At 37.5% G+C, this 21106-nt stretch overlaps 1 long non-coding RNA gene across 6 annotated transcripts; it reads right to left on the minus strand.

Annotated features, from left to right (window-relative positions):
* Positions 1-1303: 1303 nt before the first annotated feature.
* Positions 1304-20169, minus strand: LOC136246737 (uncharacterized). Of its 6 annotated transcripts, XR_010696792.1 has the most exons (5): positions 19953-20169; positions 17104-17431; positions 11516-11771; positions 2690-2857; positions 1304-1472 (listed from the first exon to the last, which is right to left on the minus strand). It is a non-coding gene; the product is annotated as an uncharacterized lncRNA (long non-coding RNA). The 6 variants fall into 6 exon arrangements; XR_010696790.1 differs by lacking the exon at positions 2690-2857 and having other exon boundaries at positions 19962-20169; XR_010696789.1 differs by lacking the exon at positions 2690-2857.
* Positions 20170-21106: the final 937 nt, after the last annotated feature.

Consider the following 21106-nt stretch of genomic DNA (forward strand, 5'->3'; position numbering starts at 1 on the left):
AACAAAAGGTTGTGTCCCTTGTGACATTAATAAGACCAGGAGCTCATAAGTGCCACAAGGCACAAACAGCACTTATAAGTAGTGTTGCACCGATATGCATATTTTCACTTTTACCGATACCGATGTTTCACTCATTCCTGTAGCCGATATGCCGATATTTACCGATATTCTTCTATTCTGTAGGTCAGGGGAGAAGGAGCAAAAATCATCTAAAGTTTATGTGCGTGTATAAAATAATTTAATTACTTGCGTGGGCGGCCAATTCTACAATGTTTGCTACCAGTGTGCCACTAACCCCTTACATGGAAATGAAAGCCAAGTAGTTATAAAACACCTAAGTCAGCTTCTCAAACGGAGTTTTGGTGGGATTCCAGACCCTTTCCAAATAGTGATTGGTTGATTGCGTGGGCGGCCGATAAATATACACAGCCTATTATAGCCTTGCAGCCACACCATTCACACATAAACAAGCCTAAATAGTTATAAACAGGTACAGCAAATAAATGTTTACCACTTACCACTGCATTCACTGCTTTCTCACATGTTTATTACTGTCGTTAATGATTGATTGTGGGTTTAGGTTATCGGCAAATAACTTCCTCTTTGTAGCCGATACCGATACTTGCAAAATCACCTTATATCGGCTGTTACCGATTATTCAACCGATTATCGGTGCAACTCTACTTATAAGACTTATTGGGTGCTGCATTGTCTTTTCAATATTGAGACTTTTCCCACCATAATAACTGGCTGATAACAATACCAGTCAGTTACCATTACACAGTAGAGGCTGTAAATTACTGTGTACAGCTCATATGCCAGTTGGAGGTGAACTTCATACATTGTACACAAGACTACTACAGTACATGTATGAGTGTAGCCAGTATAATACAGGAGTATGGACACCTTGGGACCAACCAATAGTGTCCTGATTATCAAGGTCAGTTTAGATACTTTGGGACCTTAACCCATTAATGGCCACGGCATATGGCAACATGACATCACAACTCACTCATAGAAAAAACTTTAGCCTATAGTAGCTCATTATAAGTTGTAAAATATGTTTCATAGAGAGATGTGCTAGAAATGAAGTGGACACATCCATAGACGTCCTGTTTCTTGGATAACCAGATCCTTCCCAGACTAGTGTGTTGCTAAGCAATACCCTATAGGTTGCTAGCAATGTGCCAGGACAATTTGCCTATACTACCTCACACCAACTTGCTGGTGTGGAATCACCCAAACTTGCCCACACACTACATATACATACAGTAGATACCATAATATTATTAGAACTTACGTAAGGATTTGGCAGCGTCGACTCTACCTGAGGTACAGTAGGTGTTACTATGGCAAGGCATTTTACAACGTCCTTAGCAAATGACTGTGGAGATGTTGGCTTCTTTTTGGGGGTCTCACCGATCATATCAGCAGAAACATCTAGGAGACTACTATCCATATCATCATTAATGCTACTTATGTGGTGGAGAAGAATGTAAATAATAAAATGTTTAATTTAAATACTGTAGTAGCTAGTGGTAACTATTATGATGTGTGTTTAGAGGTAGATGGTGAGAGAGAAGAAGGTAGACGGAACTCTGTGACATTGTTCAGAATTCCAGGAGACTCTGACAATAGTATTGTCAATAGTCAGGTAACTAAGAACTTAATACTATAGTCACAATGCATTGACACATTCTCAGGTCACAAGAAGTGGCATAGCTACCATTGAGGCAACCGAGGCAGCTGCCTCGGTAAAAAAATACTCAATAATTCAGGCTGAGCAGGCCTGAGTTTTGGCATCTTAAATTTTCTATACTCAAACGTTTCTGGACAGCATTATTGTACTACATATAATAGAATCTATGGCTGTAGTGCATATACTAAGCAGTGCCAGAGCTCATGGAAGGTGACACAGTATGGCATCGGCTGGAACACTTTTCAGCTACTTGAATTTGATAAAGATCGAGATACTCTAATAGAGCAGTCATTGTAATATACTCTAACAGAGCATTCAGTATAGATTATAGCCACTATTTTTATTACACTGAATGTTAACTGTCTTTATCAAAAGTTACAATGCGTCAACTGCATGGCATTATGTTGAGTTAATTGATCATGCATATCATACATTAGCAGTTACAATAAAAAATAGCCTCCACATGCCATTTTAAAGCATATTTTCAAAATTTTCCTTGATATGTAAGTCAGAGATTATCTCTTTCATGTGATGCTCAACTGCATGTGCTAAGCACGTCAAGCTAGGGAGTCTGGGAACATGCCCCCTCAACACCACAGACCAATAAAAAGTGGTGTGCATGACTGTCAGTGACTTCCACTGCAGTCCATGGATGGCCTGACCACTCAAGAGCAAGTCAGTTTTTGGTGTTGAGTACGGTATACTGTAGTATTAACTAAGCTGCATCATTACTTATGATATGTAGAAAAGCACTCAGAGTCTTCTGAAACAGTTTCTTCCATCCAACCAGAGTCAACCTGCAAATGCTGTACCACCCATGCTTGAAAGTATTTGTGAATCAGTCAAGTCAGAAGCACACCCTCTCAATTAGGTCAGTGTATAAATTTTGCCTCGGTAAAAAAATTTTCCTGGCTACGCCAGACAAGGATGGAGAAAAGAATGTATGGAGTTGTATGTATAATGTTAAGTGGAAATAAATTTATTGCTTACCTTGTCATGTTAACCAAATTTGCTTTTATTTTAGTGGGTTCAAGGAAGGTAGCTAGTTGCAGCGATGACTTAGAGCTTTGAAGAACTGGTGACATAAATTTTATGGTGAAAAGTGTAAAAATGAAAATTACTATTCATCCTCCACCTCACTGCCTTCATGAATAGACTCTATGGGAATAGAATGACTGAAAAAGCAATGTATTAGAGTGGAAAGGAGGCATATTCTTTTCTGTTGTTATGCATAACAAAATAAAAATCTGCAAAATGTTTGCAAAACAAAAGATAGAGCAACTACAGTATAAAACAGTTCAGAAAATTTCAGTCTTTACATGTGGTTTAAAATGATTACACTTCCTTAAATGTGCATAGCAACATAGTTTGATAAATTACAAAACTACTAATGAATTATGAAATACTTTAAATTACAATAACTGTTACATTTGCTACTTCTAAAAACCAGGTACATCCTTAACACCATCCCATAACAAATTAATCAATAATACAATACAAACAAATCACTTTAAGTTACAAATTAAGAATGTAACAAAATGTTATAGCTTTCAAAGCATACTTGAACATAATACCTAGAGTTTTTACCCTCACATTATAGCACAAACCAATGCTGGGTTAACATTTAACAAGTATACAAAACATTTACACACTATCAAAGATGATCCATAACTCAATAACAGTTGTTCCTATCCACGGAGATTCGCCATTTAATTTCCAATCAGGACACATACGAGAGACTCACGTGATTAAGCCCATAACTGAAGTGTGAGAAGTTTGAAACATGGTAAATGTGAGTCACCTTGCTCATTGCTTTAGAACAAGCACGCCACTGCATATTTAAACTTCTCCAAGCAGCCTAGTGAATAGATTTTGATCATTTTGTAGTGTTAGGTTAAAGAAGTAACTTTAATGTTACCATGTGTACATGTGTTGAGTAAACAGGAATTCTGCGAAGTGGCATCCTATCCAGGAGTACGTCAAATCCTATAGGCAAGGAAGCATGCAACTAACTCTGTACAAAGCAAAATTTTATAAAATGGCTGCCGTGTGCTATAAAAAGTAATTTTATAAAATTCCTTATTGGGATATTATACACGTACTCAAGTCACATTGTCATGTTATTAGCATAACTCAAATAAAGCTATGGAAACAAATTTGAATAGCACAACTAGTCTGGTCCCTTATGTCAAAATTTTGGCAAAATCATTACATGGCGGATCAAGGCACCAAACTTGGTACAGTTATTCCTCAGCACGTATAACCAAATATCAGAGAGTGCCATCACCCAACCCCTCTGTACCCCTAGTTATACCCTCATATTTAATCTCTAGTGCAGACAAGACAATTTGTTCATTTACATGAAAACAAATCACTAAACCATGTTATTAAGCTTGTTGCAGCTGCTTTGTACACAGCGTGCTTTTCATTTCTCTGGTTTCTGTGGTGAATGAAGCTCAAGAAGTTCAAGAAAAGGAGCACTTTAGCCCTTTTACAGTGTTTGTAAGGTAAACATTCATTAATTGTTTAACATTGTAGCATAGCAACAAGTATCACACTCCAATTAACGATCACCATAATTTACAATATGTTCTATTTTTATAGCTGCCTTCTGAAACTAGCTGCACATAGCTTTATGTAGGTCTTACTTAACACCTATGGAAGCCATAGACTGGGACTCATGCATTGTATGCAGTAAACAGACTGGAAATTTGAAATGTCCAGTAGACAGTTATGAGTATAATGGTTTGGAAGTTTACAGAAATTTTCTGGGAATTGTTGAAGAGTTTCACAGTTTACCGGGGTTTTTAAGTCCGTTGTCCTATGTATTTTGGCGTATGCGCTTAGCAGTGCAAAAGAAATGGCAGATTCAAGTGAGATCAGGTAACTGTGTGTGCCCTATTATGATGGATGATTGTAAATGTGGTAAAACTATTACTCACTGTATTGTTGTGACTCCTTTATCACCAGTGAATGGCCCTTCGGTTAGTAGGTTTTTAGCGCATGCGCAATTATAATAGGACAACGGACTTGAAAACCCTGGTAGATGCACCCCCAGTTGATGTCAAATTTGAAGGTGACAACTTGGCAGAAGTGCTTTATCAAAACAAAGCTAAATAGCACAAATCTTGTCATTTAAATTCTCTGCTTCTAAATTGCTTTAAAATTCTCTGCTTCTAAATTGCTTTAAAATTCTCTGCTTCTAAATTGCTTAGAATTAGAGCACAAAGAGAAAGAGAGAAGGAGTGTGCCTCTATTAATGATCAAAAGGCGGTCAAAGCGCCATTCGATGGCAAATACTGTAAATGAAGAGTGCTGTATATTTTGTTCACTGCCATCTGGTAAGCTTCATGAGTGTGCAACAATGGAGCTTGATTCTGATCTGCAAAAAATGGCAGAAGATCTTCAAGACACAACATTGATTGCAAAGCTTTCGGGTGGAGATCTGATAGCAATTGAAGGCAAATACCACAACAAATGTCGTATAGCTTACCGGAATCAGCACAGAAGCATTATGTGGTTGTAACAGTCACATGACAATATTGGCGAGAGCATTTGTTGAGCTTGTATGTTACATTGAAAACAGTGTAGAGAATGATGAGTGTATTTTTAAGTTAACTCAATTGCACAGTCTTTATGTGGAACGTTTGCAATGCTTGGGTATCAGCAAGAGTGTTAACAAAACAGGTTGAAGAAACAGATACTAGATCATTTTTGTGGTGAGTGTCAAGAGCAATCAGATGGAAAATTTTTTTTGCTTGTTTCAATGAAGGTTTAACAAAAGTTTTAAAGGAGTCAATGAAATCTCAAAATTTTGAATCAGAGGCATTTTTAATGACCAAATTAGTAAAAATCATGAGGCAGGAAATTTTTGACTGTGATTCTTTCCGTTTCTCCGGTACTTTTCCACCCAAATGCCAAGAAAACTCTGTGCCAACTGTCTTGAAGAATTTTCTCTCAATGTTGCTCAATGGACCTCATGTACGGAATCAAGATGATGATGAATCTCAAGCTTGTCTTACAATTTCTCAACTTGTGTGCTTTAATGTCAAATCGAAAAGATCTTTGCTGAAAGCAGTCGACATTTCAAAGACAGAGAAACTCCACTTCCTCTCTATATAGGTTTGAATATTCACCCTCAAACAAGGAGCAAGAAGCTTTTAAATCGTCTCCATAGATTAGGGATTAGCTTTAGCTATAACTGTGTCATTGAATTAGAAAATTGTTTAGCGAGTGGTGTCTGTACAAGATTTGAACAAGACGGTGTGGTGTGTCCTTCTCAGTTGCGGAAGGATTTGTTTACAGTTGGAGCATTTGATAATACTGACCACAATTTATCTTCTACAACCACTCAGGGCTCATTTCATGGCACTGGAATAAGCATATTTCAATCCCCCACTACAAGTAATGGTGGAGTGTGTAGAGACCCCATCATTGTCTCATCACATGGTGATTTATCTAAGTTTTCTTTACCAGAAAGTTACACCAATGTTCCAGCTGTCACTTGCAAAGTCAGTGAGACAGTTGTACCTCAGATACAGTATCCTGAAACCAAAGGCTGTTTAAAGCTGAAGAAGTAAAATGGACCAAACATGCTACAGCATTGTTGGCAAAGGACAAGCTGGAAGTTGATGATTATGTTTCCTGGGCTGCATTTCATGCTGAAAATCAGCCTAATCCTGTTCATCCCATTTCTGTGGTTGCTCTTTTACCCTTATTTTATATCTGCAACCATTGCCATGGTCAAACATGGCATGGATGTTCTGCGAAAGATTACAGCTTACCTCAATCCAGGTCAGACTCCAGTAATGGCTTTCGATCAACCATTGTTTGCTCTAGCAAAATATGTTCAGTGGTCATGGCCACAATCTCTTGGAGAAGATGGTTTTATAGTTATGTTTGGAGGTCTTCATATCAAAATGGCTCTGTGGAATACTATTGGTGATTTTCTAGATTGCTCTGGTTGGACAGCAGCTTTGTGTGAAGCCGGTATATATAGCTACTGCTGGAGTAGCAGATTCCTTCTTGAAGGTGTCACATCTCACTAGAACCAGACGTAGCCATTAGATCACAGCATTGATGTTAAGCAAGCTTCAGCAGGAAGCTTGGGAGAGTGTGAGAGCTGAAAATGAAGAGGTTTCGTTTGAAGAATGGAAGCAAACAATGATAAAGAATTGTCCCACTTTTCAGTACTGGGATCTTGTTTTAGAGTTTGAAATTCTTGCTTTGATATTCATCCGTGCTCATCGCATAAATGATTTCAACTTGTATCTAGAATCTCAGAAAGCTCTCACTCCATGGTTTCTTGCCTTAGACCATATCAACTATGCACGCTGGATTCCAATTCATATTCGAGATATGGAATCACTTTCAGACAACTTCAGAAATGAGTTTGAAAAGTGCTGGGTGCTGAGATAAACCCATAGCAAATTCTCGTGCATTCCAATTGACCAGGGTCATGAGCAGAACAATGAACTGGTAAAGGGGTCTGGTGGAGCAGTTGGACTTACAGAAAATCCAACAGCTTTTAGAAGATGGATGGTTGCAGGACCAGAGCAGGCTAGATTACTGACTGAATTTGGGAGCCAGTTTATGGAAGAGGAGAATAGTTGGTGCAAGCAACATGAACAAGACAAGACCTATTCCAGAAGCATGCAAACAGCATGTATCAAACCATGACAGGTATGGGCAATCCTTTCAAAGACAATTGTTTAGAGCTTTTAGCTTTGGATTCCCGTAATTGTGCTACAGAGAGTGTAGTTGAAACAGTTAGGAATATCAAAAGCATTGGAGAAACTCAGTACCAAAATTATGTGAATGTTGTGATTAAAACTAGAACTGTTTCAATCCATAAGTCCATCAAGAAAAACTCATTACTTTTACTAAAGACACAATCCTCCAAGCCTGCTACCAAAAGTGTACAAAAGATAGCAAGCCTTAGAAGAGATTGTAATCTGTCGGCCATTTGTTCATAGCAAGCAAGTTTCGAGATGGTAACTTAGATGACTTCTTTTCGCATGAAAATCACCCTTGGCTTCCTTCTATCTCAGAGCATGGAAAACTTCACTTGCCCAATAGAAAAGCAAAATTATTGAGTTGTTTGGTGGATCATTTGTGGAAGCTCCTATCACATTCCATGCTAAAATATTTGATGGCCCTGCTGTTGTCCACTGTCTTCCTACTAAGGTTAGCACATTTGAGGAATATGCCAATGAAGTGTTTTTGCCATGGACTAGTCAACAACTCTGTCTCTGTGACAGGATCAACATTATTTGGGATCAGTATGTATCTGGCAGTCTGAAAGACTCTACCAGAGAGAAGAGAGGCAGAGGCATTAGACGAAAGGTACAAGCCCAGACTAAGATACCATCAAATTTTTCTGACTTTCTTCGAGACAACACAAACAAAGCAGAATTGTTTGAATTTCTAACACAAAAGGTGTCAACGCATGAATATCCTAGTGCAAAGCAGGTTTACATTACTTCAGGTTAGTAAATTTACATGTATTATATGGTTTTACATACACTTAAAATTATACTTTTTCATGCTATAGTATGTTCACGTTGAGCTGAATCCTCAAAAACATTTAATAACTCATGGATACAATTACACAGGGTCTTGAAATTTGGCTCATTTGTAGTACTGCTTGACCCGCTAAAAATATTTCAAAATCTTTTTGTTCAAATGTTTGCCATAATATTTATGGCCAATCAAAATCTTCAAATAAATGTCCTATGGGGAAGCCATATAAGTACAGTGTCCATTACAGCCCTTTCCCAAACTTGTAATGGAGCCAAACCGTACGTGTCTGTTGTTGACACTTTTGCTGTTACCACTAATCATCTGGTTGGCTGAAATGTTAACTCTTGAGAAATATCAACTTTTAATTTTTAGCTGTTTTTCAGGATTCAGCTCAACGTGAACATACTAGTATTTTTGCTGATGTGTTACTGATTGAATGGTTTGTTTTAGCCCTGTTCTAGTAAATTTTTTTGCTGAATAGTTTGTTAGCATATTTTAAATAATAGTTATACGGGCACAATGTGGAGTCTATGAAATTTATAAACCTGAAGGCCCGGGCTGTAGCGCACGAGCGAAGCGAGGGCACTACTAAGGGCTTGAGGGTTTATAAATTTCATAGACTCCACATTGTGCCCGTATAACTGCTTTAGACTCTATTTCACATTACACTCAGATTACTTACCTCATCCACGGCTGTTTCTGCTGTAGGCTCGGCTAAAGCAGCTGGTTTTCTTACGATAATAATAGCGCCATGGCAACTATACGTCCTCACGTGACTAAATAATCGCGCTCGTTAAATCACTGCACGTGAACAACGCATAGCGATTGGACAAACCCGATTTCGAGCATATGTTATATTGTGCTTGAAGGCGTGGAGTATATTAGAAAACAAGGTGGAGTATATGAGATTTATTACCCACCCAAAACAGCCTAAATAGAGTCTAAATGCACATATTTGTTCCTTTAAAATGATTCATTTTGTTCACATTTAGAGTATTCATTTGGTCCTGCTGTCCTGTAGGAAAATCAGTCATTTGTAAAGGAAGTGATCAGCCTATGCAGGACTGTGATCATGAAGAGGCTGACACAAGGATATGTACTCATCTGCATAATGAATGCTCTTGAAAGAGGAGCTTGCAACATCCTGGTCAGCACAGTTGATACAGATGTCATTGTCTTGCTAATCAGCGTTTACTTCCAACTCAACGATAAATTCTCAGAATTCAATGTTTGGGTCAGGTTTGGAACTGGCAACCATATGAAATTTTATGATATCAATTCTATCTGTGAACATCTTGGAGAAGTAAAATCCAAAGGCCTGCCTTTCTTCCATGCTTTTTCAGGCTGTGATACATCGCAGTTTCTGGAAATAGGGTAAAAGTCAGCCTGGGAAGCATGGAAGGCATATCCAGATGTTTCAGAGGCCTTCCTCTTTCCCCTAGAGCATCCATTTGACATCCCACAGTTGAGATCTACTGAAATGAAGCTGATTGAGCAATATGTCTTATATGATAAAACAACTTCACTCTACTCCATCAATGAGCTAAGAAAGGAATTGTTTTGCAAGCGATCAAAGACGATGGAAACCATTCCACCACCACAGGTATTCCTTTAGTTAATAAATTCTTTACTTCACATCATTTTTTTTTGCAATAGCAGAGCTCCCACTAATTTTATTGAGTGTACTGTCGAACTGCCAGTACAATACAGATGTTGTCCTGTCAAAACTTTAAAATGTCCTGGTACCAGTTTTGAGTTTATCAATACTCAAAATGTAGTCATGCCAAAAGTAGTATAACAATGTACACTGTTTCTAGTCAAGTGCAACAGGAAACCAGTGCTTTAAGCTATTAAAATGAAGTTTCATGCATCCCACAAGTCAAAGGTAACACTGGTAACAAGGTTTTCAATACATTTTGCACTTTCATAGTGACAAGTACAAGTAGGGCTGGTGTTCACATCTCAAAGTTAGCTGGAGGTAAAGCTTGTGGCCACAAACCATAAACAAACAAGTTAATTAAATAATACTGCCTTTGTAAGGCTGCTCTCCACCAGTTGTGTAGTTATCCAGCCACAATGTCTGGACAACAATAAAATTAACCTGCCAACAATAAAATTAACCTGCCAATACAAATTGGCAGATTGTCGAACCTTATTTCGAGCCCTGAATAGTGTGCTCTTCTTCAACACTTTCTAAGAGCTCTCTATCAAGCAAATGTTTGGGCAACATCCTTGCAAGTCCAAGCAGATAAGCCACCACCAGAAGGATATGGCTGGAAACAAGGATATGGCTGGAAACAAGCCGATGAGCTTTCCTGGGAACCAATGTGGACGCTACTCCCTGAGGTGGTTAAAGCTAGCCAAGATTTGATTAAGTGTGGCTACAAGGCTGAGCCTCTTTGTTCTAGGAGATGCAAGTGCCAAGAGGTAGGCCTTCCTTGCACTGCATTATGCCGGTGTGGTGGAATGTGCACATAACATTTTATAATAGAAATAACAAGCTGGTATAGTGGATTTTTAATTTAGCGAGTTTTATTTTCGCTAATCTATAATCAGGATAACAACAATGTAAAATGTATCATTGTACTATACTTTATAATGTGATGGACATATTTAATAGTAATACTAGCACAACAAGTAAAGACAAGTGGTCGATAGTATATAAAAATATAACAATTTTTATTTTCGTAGTTTATTACATTTAATTGATTTTAAAGGGGGTGCCAGATCATTTCATTGTGGCACCCCTCTCTGAAATCACTTAGTACATGCTAAGGAATCACTGTACCAAATTTGGTGCTTTGATCCACCATGTAACGATCATTCCCATAAGCAACCAAACTAAACAGAAGAAAGGTAGCACAGGGATAAAAGGGTAGCCTTTCTGTATTCACAGGTATGAATAGGTACAGCCAGTTGTCCAACAAATATTTACTTCAAAAATGAAAAACAGTATAGTCCCAGTGACCTTTCATCTCAAAGAGATGATGTACTATTCCAGACATGTAGTCTATGAGGCCAGTTAGTGTTTCTCAGTTGTTAATCACCACATAAAGACCTGTTCATTACTCTCCACACAAACCATGTACAATAAACTACACCTGCTAATAACCACATGTTAACCAGTTGGGTTAGTTATTACAACACAGGAAAGGAGAGGTCTCCCAATTGTCTTTTATTGAAAGTTTTCCAATTTTCACTCGTAATGCAATAACTTCACATATGGCGGAAACAAGGATACAAAATACTATTATGGAATCAAAATTATATGTTTATTATACCATCATCACTAACCTGTATTTACCATCAATGCAAGAGTGGCACGATTGGTGTCCACAGCATGATGGCTGAGATGGTTGTCTCAAGAGGAGGCGACATATGAAATATCGGTCAGCTTCAACCTCTACCAGGCTCAGAGACTCCAAACTTTTTCTTAGAAATATCTTAGTTAGATTGACGTCAATTCTAATTTGAGCGGTAGACTCCTGACTAGCCATTTATCAGTGATGTACTAGGCTTGGATCAACACTTGAGCTTTCACTATCATGTTCTACACAAAAGAAAAGCACAACATATCACTAAAAGAATATAACTTCTACTACATACACTTGTAACTATAGCAAGTTTTAATTACGCCATCCAGTGATGAATAAATACTCTCCTAAACAACAGACAGTGGCCAGAACAGCAAATACAGTAGAAATCACTTAATAGAATAGAGATTACTGTGGCACAGCTGCGACAGGAAATTATAGCAAAAAAACATGTTTATGAATCAGTAAATTCATCAAATTTTAATTTGTCAAACACCCATAATAGAGCCTTTAAAATACGTGTTAATAGATCTGTGATTGTTGGTCAACACTTAATTCATCCGTGCTGATGAGTACTACACTAGTGTGGATTAATGATTGTCATACCATATAAGAAAAGTCATAAATTATCAGTGTTAGGAGTAACGTGTTACTTATGTAATGTGTTACATAATATTATTACGTTTGTGGTAACTAAGTAATATAACGAAATATGCTATAAAAAAAGGTAATATAACTCAAGTTACTTTACTAACAAATGTAATGCGCTACCTAAGTAATATAATTACTGTAATGAATCTAACATTACATAATATTGTTACTAAAAGTAATGAAGTTACTAATCTTGTTAGTAATCCACTGAGTAACGCCTAGCCACAACAAAGTAATGAAGCCAACTGAATGAAGCTTATTCACCAGCTTCTTACTTATAACCAAGATTTGCACATTGTCCAACAACGCAATCATGTCACGTGATAATGTGGTAGTTTCACACGTGACAACTTAAGGCTGTGGACACAAAGTAATATAATATGTAATATTATTATAGTTACTTTATTTTATGGGCAATATGTAACTGTAACTAAATAGTTCAGTTGCAAGTAATATGTTGTAACTAGTTACTTTTAAAAAGTAACTTGCCTAACACTGTATGCTATGTAACTTGTAAAGCGCATACTCTCTATATTAACGCCTGAGCCAAAGTACAGTATGGGATGAGAGCAATGCAAATGGACTGAAATATTCTCATCTTTTGCTCACTGATTTACTTTCAGTTACTTGGAGCAACTGACTGTGACAACTGGCAGGGATTAACATTTTAGGACTTACTTGAGTAGAAAATTAGGTACAATTATAGCACATATTCAGTGATGTTAGACTGATTTATCAAATGGTATGGTGGTACCATATAAGTAGTGATTGAAGTGAAAATTTTGCACGACACCCAAAATTCTGCCTTTAAAATCATCCTAGGGGTATTTACGCCACAATAACCACCTTTATGGAATAGTACTAGTCCATATAATAAATAAAACAGCATTAAATACAACAAAACACTTACAGGTGGCTGGAAAGTCCCTACTTTGCCATTGAGCAAAATAATTGTTATAGACTTTCCCACTGAGCTATGCTGCAATACCATCATTCATCACTTGTTTCACTACTTTTCGTTGCATAGATCTGTACTTCATTTTTAAATTACCAATTTTTTTAAAGTACTTGTTTTGTTTTTTTTGTATGATTGCTATCAACAAATGTGTTAAACTACCTGTACACATCAATTACCAAAAGGTACAGGGTTTTTTGTAACAGGTGAAAATTTATTATCTGGCATGTAAGTCTGGTATAATATATTTCGTGGACTTAACCAACTCAGGAGCGTACCGAGGGGGGTTTACAGGGTTGGATTTTTTACACACTACTTGAAACATTAAGAAATTGAAACTTCAGGTTTCAAGAATCTGAAATCTATCATGGAACAGGACAACATTTTAAACTTTTATCTTAGTTAAATAATAGTTTCTAAAATGATAGCAAAGCTTATAGCAATTGTTCTGAATTATGATTTTGGTGAAAAGATCGAGATACTCTAATAGAGCAGTCAAGTAATCTAATATAACGGTCACTTAGCTGTAGTGGAAACTTCTTTTCAAAATTTCTACGTACACCCCTGCCAACTAACAAACTAAGTAGTGTACAGTGTATATATACAAACATACAGTGTAATAGAGTTACTTTAATACAATAACACACAAGCTCCTAATTCAAGAACTTGCACTGTATGACTCAACCACTATAAAGTCTTGCCAGTTAATATTGAGCTGTGACACCCCAACAATTTCAATTGTGGGTTTCCAATTACAACCACTTGACACAAATATAGTGACCTCGACCTATATATACAGTAAGACTATTTAAGTTTAACCACTGTTACAATTCGACATACGAGCTCTTGAAGAAATGTTGTAGTTTGTCACTGTGACAACAGTGTCTCAATACAGAACAAAGCATATTACAAAGTTTTGGTTCAATCTCACTCCGATTGAATATAACTGTGGTAGTTTGGCTGAGTAGCTATTTCAAATCAATCAATTCATTTAATCAACAACTTGCAGAAATTCTGCAAGAAATGCAGCAACCAGCAGGCACTGCTCTATTAGAGTATCTTTTTTTACAAATTTTCAAGAGGGCCTGTGGATCCTACAGTACCCTGAGAAATGAATGCAAGTGTTGTGTTACTATACATTGTTGTGCTGTTATACAAAATAAAACAATGCATTTAAGGGTAACAAGTACACAGAACAAGTTGGAATTTTCAACTAGAGTAGGGACCATAGCACATTGATAAAAAGTACTGAAACAGTCGGAGTAGTGCACGATATTAAATCACAGTAAAACAATAAGAAGTGTATATGGTCCCTACTCTAGTTGAAAATTCCAAATTTTTCTGTGTACTTGTTTGTTAACTTTTTTTTGTAAATAATTATTAAGGACTGGTGAACCCACACATTTGAAAAGGCACCACTCACCCCAATTATCATCTGAAAAGAGAAGTATCCATTACGCTTCATTGTCAGCTTTGTTCAACCAGTTATGCAACATTTCGAATCAAGAACTGTTTGAAAAGCACCTCTGCAATCTACACATACTGAAAAAAATGGTGCCGTGCACCCCGGTTATATCAATTCTCATCTGAAAAGTAAAGTATCCATTACGCTTCATTGTCGGCTATGTTCAACCGCTACACAGCAGTACAGATCAAGAACTGTTTGAAAAGCACCTCTGCTATCAAAATAGCCACTATGACAAATACGGACAATTTCCGTTACAAAGGGAAGCCATCATGTGCTATCGCCAAATCGACACTTTTCGCTGTCAGCAAATATGAATGGGACACAAAGGAGGACACTGGTAAGTCCATGAAGAATGCATTGTACGTACTGCGGTATGCCAAAAGGCACCTGTTGGGCTGAAGTAACATCGAACAGTGAAAAATCAAGCCCGTAGCCTTAGCCGTTATCGAGTTACTCTTGTCTGAAGGTATCAGTCAGTCAGTTACTTACTCAGTCAGTAGAAAATTCTGTTAAATAACTTTTAAAATTCTGTAGGCTTGCTGAAAGCGTTTCGGGTTGATCTGAAAGCTTGTTTGGGCTTAGTTCTACCTAACCAATACTGCCTCATCGTTGTCAGGGGATTTGAAGCTGTTTTTGGGTGATACTATTTCGTGGGCCATGCCTACTCCTTTGTGGTCCCTACTATACAGTAACTATCGCACTGTATGATAAATTTAGGTGGTGCTGAAAGTATGTCCAGTTATGTATAGTTTGTCAATATGACCTCATCAAAATACAGAGCAAAACCTAATTTTGAATTTGATCACTGACAAAGAAATTGTTTTGACTATAGAATTTTTTAAACCAGACACGTGTCAACAGCTAGCCAGGGGCGGGCTGTGAGCTTACATCTGGTTTACTGAAAATATTTTTGTAAGAATGCATGTGTGTGTACCTACCTTCCTATGTTTATTTGTCCGGTACACACTCACGTCAGCGAAAGCATTAAAGATGGTAAAGCAGCCAGGATGTAAGAATTAAAAGTTTGCATTAAACTTTCTCACACATAAACTCTGCTCGGAGGTGGTTTCTTCTCGGCGGTCAGAAATACGGGTATGGCAACTCTTCATACTTCCTGAACGCTCTTCCTTTCGGTTTTATAGACATTTAACAACTTTAAAACAATGCTGAAGGCCTCTTAGACTACCAGAGATAGCGTATCCTTCAAGTTAAAAGGGGAGGCATTAGTCACACTTACATGAATGAAAATGAAGGGCAGCCTCGAGGCTTTCTCTATATAATTTGCATGATAAAACATGGTAGACACACTATAAAACAGTTGAGAAATATTTCTATGTGTAATTTGTGGTTTAAAGTGGTTTGTTATAGTTAGCAGTGTATAGCAACATAATTACAAAATTGCAAAATAATTCATGAATTACGAAATACACTAAATCACACTATTTAATTATATAAACTAAATTATAGTCTACATGGTTGCCTAATGCCATAGTATTTAATTGCATGGTTTTTTTAGAAGTAGCATAACATCAACTTGTTTACTGCACTATATTTTCATGCACTAGTTATTCACGCAGCTTTGAACATGTTAGACATAAAATCAGTCTAGTTTGTTGACCTTTGTTTTGACCACAGTCACAGATCATAGTACAATAGATATTGTAGTGACACCTCATTGTGTTCCATGTTACACTACTCTCATGTAGTTTCTACAACACTTATCAATTAGAGATTATAAGTACCAACTATAAAGTATCTGGGCCAAGTGAGTGCCACTAAAACAAATTATGCAAAATTCATTTTATTGAGAAGAGTAATATGTTGATCTCATGTAAACACCATTGTTATTCAGTTTTGTATTGCAAATATTGAGGGTCAGGTGATATCAAACAGTACGGTGGTACTGTTTATGTAGGGATCCACCCCGAAAATTACAAGCGCTGCCTAAAATGCTGCCTTTAAAAATCATCCTACAGACATCTTACGTCACGAAAATCACCTTTACGGAATAATATGAGTCCATCTAACATGAAATACAACATTAAAACACTTACCAGTGGCCGGGTATAGAATTTTTTTTAAACTCCAAAACTTAAAATTTCATCTCGCTCACTCACTTACTGACCACAGCCGCAAGACTAGAGCCCAAACAAAGCAGCGCACATACACCATTTTATGCCACAACAAACTCACCGGTGGGATGCGCCTTTTGGGGCTCTGATGAGTGTACGCCCTGTGCACCTTGTCTTTCCATTTACCTTCAATCAGATTGGCTGTCTTCTTCCACAAGCATTGAAACCATACCAAGGCACTAATTTTCCATATCAACACTTTTCCCTGTAGACACCACAAAATTATTTCAGAAAGCTCTTATGCTGCTGAAAGAGTGGGGTGCTTATAATTTCAAGTGTTGCACATGAAATATTAAGGCTGCTGAGTTGTCACTTCAACTTACACCATATGCATGCATAGTTAGCAGTGGCACTATCAATACCTGTAATTTCCGCCAAAAAATTCCAGTCACCACCTAGAAAGTATTCAATTTCAAAACAAATGCTGTTGACTTTAATTGATGTAAGTGCTTCAACCTCCTTTCTGATGTCTTCAAGAGATAAAACTAGTGAGTCATACTTTTCAGGTTCCTTAATAATAGCCACACAATGGTTACCAGTAGCAGAATATGCCAAGTCTCCTTCTTCGAGTAAAGTTAAGCCAAAGTTTACAACATGTAGGTGCTTTCCAATGTTGGTTTCATCACCGGTTAATTTGACCCTGATTTTTTTCTCTACTATGAAATCTGCTGATGGTGATGACCTATCTACCTATAGAATAAAAAAACAACACATAATTGATTGCAGCTCAAAAAAATCAATATTATTTCAAATAAGGCTTTTGAAGGTACAATTTGTCATATGTAGATATGAATTTTTGAAATATGTTTAAAGTTCAAGATACAGACTCACGCCGAAAACACAAATTTCATTATTTTTACATACCAACCTACTTCAACCGTTCAGTAAATGACTGCTGAATATCAGTCCCATTAGGTAAAGGTTTGATACACCATAATTTATTAAGTTCCTTGATCCTATCTTTCAATCTATAAAGCCGAGGCAGTGTTTTACAAATTTGAGTCATTTCATGGTATGCTCCACCAGAAATATTATACTTGTCTTTAATAATATATAGCATCATATTGATTGTATTCATCTCTTCTTCAGAGACAGATTCCCCAGGGCCAATCAAATATTCATTTCTTAAATCTAGTATTTCTTTCATGTCATTTGAATTGTTAACTAATGTAACCTGAATGGCTTTGCACCCTTCACTCTCCAGCCATGATAATGACCCAGCACACTTATCTTTCCTTCTTTTTTTAAGTCCCCTACAGTGGCACTCTGTATACTGAGTCGGTGATTTTCGTTTTGAAGTGCCACGACTTGGTATAAATCCACTCTGGATTGCCTTTTACATTTGTCCAGATAAAAATACTGACTGTGTCTCCAAAGATTTGCATCGCTGTCTCAGTTCCCTATTCTCTTTTTGGAGACGGTCTCTGTCTGATCTTAAATTATTTTCATTAACATCCTGATGTCTGGTTTTTTTATCCCCAGGTGAGAGTTGTATTGCCCATTCTTTTTTTGTAAGAATGTATTCATTTGGTGGCCTCCTTGTTTTACGAAGTGTTTTAACCTCTCACAATTGCACTAGTCCACTGATACAGCCTCCTCATTAAAGCAGTGGTACAACGAAGTGTGACAGACAGTTCCTTGCTTAGACTTGTAATCCATTTTCTCAACACATTGGCATCGTAAATATTGGGCAAACCTTTCTCCTCCACATAAAGATCATAAAAGAATTGGCTATAACAAAACAATCATGAATGCATAATTTATCATCTGTTTATTATCAACTTTACCAGTTAGGCACTGGAGGGCAAACAAAGAAGGCAGAGCTTGTACGAGTAGTTTACTACTAAGCTGTGAACCTATAAATCTTCAAGCAAAATATCCTAAAGTGAAAGGGGACAAATACCTAGAAGGGCTGAAAAAAAAAAGCCAACCCATCGTGACTTGATCCGCAGGTAATCAACAAATTATGCCAAACACATTAAGTTTTACAACAGAACTACATACTTCTTGACTTTCAAATCAACATCCAGATTCATTGAAAACTTGCAGGTAGCTAGTTAGTACAGCTACGACCAGTAGCCACATTTCATTATCACTCCAGCAACTTCACAAGCTCCACTGTCCTTCACCAGATTATTCTTCAATATAACTCTTTAATTTAGCCACATTATAATCATAGATATTATATACTACATACCATATACTACCTATGGTTATATCATGAAATCCATGATCCCTTCAAAAGGTGGAATCAGGTTCTATGAACCAAAACTTTTCGCCGTCTACTTTAAACTATCCGCCTCTCAACACTCAAAGTACTCTAAATGATATCTATGACTGTCACTTAACAGTGAGGAGGGGTTCCGTACAATCAGGTGGCCGGTGAAAACTCGCAGTAGGTGCTCACAGCGAAATTCAACCAGACAACCTTATTTTCTTATTCAGAGTCATAAGCAAAGCAGCTTCAAGTGCAATTTGATGCACTGAAATTTCCTCAAATTGTCAAAAACTTGGTATCAAACGGTCTGCCAAAAACAGCTCTACACAACGCACACCCTGAAAATGGGATAGCATCACGTGTTAGGGGGTTATTATGCCACATGTTGCATGCCCCCAAAACACCCAATACAAAATGTATGGAAGAATATGTGAGTTTGTTTTAGGCCATTTTGATGCACCGAAATTTCCATGAAATGGATATATTCTAGCATCATTAGATTCGCAGAGAGTTGCTATACACTTATCACACCCTGAAAGTTACTAATTGGGCTCGAGGTAGGCGGTACACAATAATTAATTCCATTTTTAATGAGTTTTTCAATGTAAATGTATTGGACATGTTTGAAACAGCTGTCATTTTTGTAATGTGAACAAATGTATAACAAATTTCCAATATGAAATCAAGCAACCAAGGTGCATTTTCGTCAATCAAAAATCTTGATCCCGGTTGCAAATCGTTCTACAGGACTGACTATTTGTAGTGACTATCCCTTGTGGTATGCTTCATCAAATTTCACGAAACCTTTAGAATCTTTTTGATAACGCTTAATTCGTGTCAACCCTCCTCTGTTGGGCCCGCTTGCATTACAATCTATATCTTTGTCGCGATAAGCAGTCGAGACTAATGTCACGAATCTGCTCGCAAAAATTAACAAATCAACGAAAAGGCAACCACATTCAATTGTTGGCAATAAACTATGTAACAACTTACTGAACGCACCTAGCCTGGTGGTTGATAAAAACGTTCACCACTTCCTCAGTCAAGTCCTCAGTTTCTATTTCACCCGGCCGGTTTCACCAGAGCTGTTGACAAGTTTAGGCTAGTCTTCTTTTCATAGGCGCACGAAGTTCTTCATTGCTTTCTGCGACTCAAGCAGCGGGAGGTCCAGCTGAGGTCACACACCTGGAGATCTGACAAATTCCACGTAGCCAACCAAGCAAACCTAGTGGCGCCCGCCCCATTTACCAGCCGCAAGCGCAGGCTCGACTGGATACGAGACCAGGCCCGCGAAAACAGGACAAGTGGGGGCACAAACTACATCCTACCACACAACTCAATAGCTACTGGAATAACTATTGTATATGCAGCCAATTATATTAAAGGGCTGAAAATTGTTTGGCCATAAAAACATAAAAGGCTTAATAAAAATAAGTCATGAAAGTTCAAGTGATCCACATGCCGAAGCAAGGGCGGATTTAGGGGGGGGGGGGGGGGGGGGGGGTGCTTGGGGCGCTGAAGCATCCCCCTCCAAAGTTTTACAATGAGCAAGCTAGGAAACTTCTAGAAGCTGTAGTACAGGTGCAGTTGCATTTTATACACATGCATGGGCAATGAAACGATGGAAAGAGCAAGGGGAATAGCTAATCTTATCCAAGAATTACTAAGAGGGGTTCAAAATTATACTTTTGGAGTAAGTCTTACCTTAGAAGTTGCTAAATCCGAAATACTCTAATAGAACAGTCAACTACTCTAATAGAACATCAACAATATGAAAACTATAATTTTCAAGAAGTTACCAGAGTGTGAGCTGAAATTAAACCTATTCTTCAGGACCTGCACACTGCCACCCTCACCATTGTACCAACATCCTGCCATACCAATCACTTCAGGTAAATTTAAAGATTTATACCCTTAATGTACTATAAATTATATTTTATTTATTTATTATTACTTTATGGCAAGTATGCCAAAGGTCTGCAAGCAACTGGTGCTTGCAGCCTAAAACACAAGTTATACATACATTATAATTACTTTAACTAATTATAACTTAGCTATAGTGTTTGAAAGTTTGATGGTGGCGAGAGATCGTGACATTTGCTGCACGGACATAGATAATGGTAGGTACAGTGATTGTCATCGTCAAA

The sequence above is a fragment of the Dysidea avara genome, chromosome 2 (genome assembly GCF_963678975.1).
Source record: "Dysidea avara chromosome 2, odDysAvar1.4, whole genome shotgun sequence".
Taxonomy (NCBI): Eukaryota; Metazoa; Porifera; class Demospongiae; order Dictyoceratida; family Dysideidae; genus Dysidea; species Dysidea avara.